Raw genomic sequence first — 4398 nt, 5'->3', positions numbered from 1 at the left:
CCTCCCTCCCTCCCTCCCTCCTTCCCATCACTTTCAAAGTCTCTGCTGATGTTTAAAACATTGCAGAAATTCTAATATTCATGTGTTGCCCGCATTATCCTAGCTTGGCTTTGAATGCAGCCACTTTATCTGCTGCCTTGAAGGCAGTTGTCTTCCTCTGCTGAAGTAAGGAGTTTTTTGAGCAAGTTGAATACGTCACAGGAGCAAGCATGTTCTGTGTCACTGAAATTTACCACAAACGGTGTTTTCCTGAAAGAAATCTCTGTAGTGGCTCCCACAAACCAAAATTCTGGCCTGTTGCCATCCCACTTGTATAGGAGAGAAAAGGTACGTGCCCTGCATCTGTTTCCTCGTGGAGCTGTGTAAACAGACGTGTGCTAGGCATGTTCTGTACTATGGCTGATAATACTAATTCCATCCTGCAGAACACGGTTAAGCTTCAGTGGTATCTTTCCCTTAGTCATCATTCCTGTATGGGCGGTGGCTGGGCACACATTCAGAAGTGAGCTTCTTGTCCTGAACAGTGAAACCAGAAAACTGTCAAGGCCTACGAGCTGCTGCGTCTGACGATATACTGACATAAAATGACTAATCTACTTTTCTAATATGTAATCATGCAAACACTTGGACAGCTGCACGGCTGTGGTGTTGGTCAACAACAGAAGTGCTGATAATGTTTTTTGAGGCATATCTTCCTGAAAAATATATTGCATTGTCACCTTGTCAACATCGACAGACCCGTCCTCCGGGGTTGGGTATCGTGGCGACTCACTAATCCTGGCAACAAGCCCCAATCTCTGTGCTAGTTCATCAGTTCATCTAGTGAGGTGCTGGCCAGAAGAGAAATGTGCTGCCTTTTCAACAACAGCCTCTCCTAAAATTTGCGGACAAATCCTTAGCAGCAGACAGTATCAAGTCCTCCCAGCAGCGAAGGGCTTCTTGGATCTAGCAATACGGTGCGCACTAAGACTAAACGCTTTCAGCGTAGACGCATTCGATGAAGCGGCAACCTTCAATAATCGTTTGAGTTCTCTGTGTTGATATTTTTTCTTTTAAACAACAACAAGCACACATCTTTCAACGCAGGGTGCTTAGGGTCCACGAGGCACAGCAGTTTTAAAGGCTTTTGGCTTCATTGGCTATTTGGTCCCCACGTGCTACACAGAGCAGGCTGGAGAGGGTCAGTCACCTGTTGTGGAGAGCTCAGTCCTTAATAGAGGCTCTTGCTGTTTTCTTTTAAATGCGGCTTTATTTTGGCCTGAAGTTTTAGTTTTCTGCTGCTTCATTTATTTGGTCTTTTCCCATTTTCAAAGAAGCTCTCCAGCTGGGTTATGCTGAGCCCGGTAACTTCCTCCTAAAGGACGTGGCATGAGGAAGTGGAAAGAGCAGCTGCTACCAGGGAAACTCCAGCCACCTCAGCAGGACGACCAACGCTGCCGTCAGCAGGGTCCAGTCCTAGTGACATGTCCCCATGATGGAGGGACAATAACACTCTACTCCTGTGGTCTCTTTTTTCTCAAACCCATATACCCACCCTGATCAAGAGAGAAAAACAAAACAGCGCAGTTGAAGGACATTCTCTGTGAAATTCCTTACCAATTCTTCTCACAACAAAGAATCTAAGAAACTGCTATAATGAAAATAATCTTAAGGGATAAGCATACATTAGACAAACTAGGACATTTAAATATAGTGTGCATTTTAGTAAATAAAAATCCTTTAATATTGGCTCATTAATTCTCACAATGTACCACAGTTTAAATGTCACCATAAAAAAAATAAATAAATAAATGTCACCATAGCAAAAAATTCCATATAAATACATTTGTGCCATAGTTTTAGCTTGTCACAGTGGAAGATGTTAATAATAAAGGGAGCAGTGGATATAGAAACTATTATGTTTTCAGTTTTTTGTACATCTAACACTGTTTTGAAAAATAAATATTAAAAAATGTTAAATGTCGTTATTGATATGAATAAATAATAAAAATCTCTCCAAAAATTTTTCAATGTAATTTTTAAAATTAATTTTATTGAGAAAGAAGTAGCAATGAGATAGTTTCAAAACAGGTTAGTAGGACAGTTATAATAATTAATACATTGTATGTTGTTGTCTTCATAGTTATTCATAGTATAAGATGCAGACATGATATCTTGTCTAAACACTATTAGTTCAAAACTTCTCATTGAACTAAGAGAAAGTAGCTGTATATCTATGCTATTATATAATATATATATATATATATATATATGTTTTCACTGCCAAATGGTCCTTCATTTATATCCCCAATGTAATTATTGATATGAATAAATAATAAAATCTCTCTAATCTTTTCCCCAAGGGACAAGATTTATACCATTTCTACCCAATATTACCTAAGTGATAATATAATACTTTAGAAACAGAGGGCCAGGGATGTAACTCAGTGATATAAAGCCTGCTTAGTAAGCATGAGGCCCTGAGTTCAACTTCTGGTATCAAAAAAGAAAATAGTAAAAAGAAAAAAGAAACAAACAAACAAAAAAACAGAAAAAAGTGGAAAATTCCCCAACCTTTTTTGAAGAAAATAAAGGAAAAATTAACTACGATGGAATGTAAATTAATAATCTTAAACTACTAGCCCACTGAATTCTGGAATGTAGTGGGGAAAAACCTTTAGGGTTAAGTTAAGTTTATTGCAGGAAGAAAATGCTGATACACATCTGTTAGATTTTTTCATGTGGAAACCGCTTGGAACTCCAGAGTTGGTTTGAAGTTATTTAAAGCTAAAGATAGTAGAGACTCAGCAGATGCAAGAATAAGTCTTTCTCCAAGATTTTCTTATCTGACTAACCATAGAAACTTCTGGGAAGTAAGAAAACAATAAATCCATTCTCTTAGGAGGGTTCCCAGCCAAGAAAAAGACAGAAAGAACTCAACATAAGAATCCTCACAAAGCTTTTGCTCTATTTGCTTTACAAAAAAAGCCTTTGTGTTTCTTAAGGAAACCTGTTTGTTCTTCCCATAAAGGCCTTTTCTCCTTTATGCATTTCTCTACTAAGTTAGGTGTATAAACCTTTAATCATTTAATGAGCTAGCCACTTCTTTTTTTGGCTCCTGTATGCATAAAAGAAGCCTCTTTCTTCTGATAATCTGTCTTTTGTCGCTTTAAATAAAAGCTGTCAGAAGGGATACAAGGATAGCCAACGTTTTGGCCCTAGTCCTTCAAGGTCAGTGAGGACTCAGGACAGAAGAGAACCTGTACTGTACCATGTTATAACTCAGTAGTGTCCCAAATTTTCTGATCAAGGAGACTATGGGGCCACAGAGGAAAGTGATTGATGATGTAGAGTGCGCCTAAGGAGAGTCACATAGAGAGAAAATGTTCTCTTAGGCTTTCACAGAAAGCAAATTGGTCAAGTAATGGCTGTGACTCATCCACATGGCTGACACTCACAAAGGATCTACAAACTGCAGTACAGGGTTTCAGGGTAAATCGTGTGGTGATTTGACTGAAGTTGTCAGATACAAAAGTTACATTTCTTGTTATATAGGTCTTGCTTTATGTTGGTCTTAACCATCCAGCAGAAAAGTATAAAAACGAGGTATAAAAAGTGAAGCCATATTAATATGCTGAGCTGTGAAAGGGTCAAGTCAACAACTTCTGACATTGTCAGTCCTGCGGATAACCCACTACTATTATGGATTACTGGACTATATTGGATTACTTTGCTGAATTCAGCCACCTACAATATTTGAATGGCAATGAAATACCCATCTCTGACAAAAGTAAACAAAAAAGGGGGATATAAATGAAGGACCATTTTGCAGTGAAAAATAAATATATTTATATATACCAAATAGCGTAGATATATAGCTACTTTCTCTTAGTTCAATGAGAAGAAAGATTTGTACTCATAGTGTTTAGACAAGATATCATGTCTGCATCTTATACTATGAATAACTACTATGAAGACAACTTTATGCAATGTATTAACTATTATAACTGTCCTACTAACATGTTTTGAAACTGTCTCATTACTATTTCTTTCTCCATAAAATTAATTAAAAAAGAGAAAGATTTCTGGTTACTGAAGAGGGTACATGAGAAAATGATCATTCCAGCTGATGCTAAAAAGTGTCAACAACATGCAACACTCATTCAACACTTAAAAAAATACACAAATAACCTTTCAATCTGCTAAGAAATCAGCAGTATAAAAAAGATATACATTAAGATTCTACATCAACTTGCCTGGCAAGTGCAAGGTCCTGAGTTCAATCCCTGGCACAAAAAAATAAAACAAAACAAAACAGAAAGAAAGAAAGAAAAAGAAAGAAAGAAGGAAGGAAAGAAACTGGAATGAGGGAAAGGAGAAAAGAAACAAGGAAGGAAAAAGAAATATAAGTGTCTATAC

At 37.3% G+C, this 4398-nt stretch overlaps 1 pseudogene; it reads right to left on the bottom strand.

Annotated features, from left to right (window-relative positions):
* Window positions 1–94: 94 nt before the first annotated feature.
* Window positions 95–4398, bottom strand: part of LOC101581440 — a 6405-nt pseudogene continuing 2101 nt past the window's right edge.

The sequence above is a fragment of the Octodon degus genome, unplaced genomic scaffold (assembly GCF_000260255.1).
Source record: "Octodon degus isolate 3935 unplaced genomic scaffold, OctDeg1.0 scaffold00080, whole genome shotgun sequence".
NCBI classification, from domain to species: domain Eukaryota; kingdom Metazoa; phylum Chordata; class Mammalia; order Rodentia; family Octodontidae; genus Octodon; species Octodon degus.
This window is presented reverse-complemented; position numbering and strand designations above follow the sequence as displayed.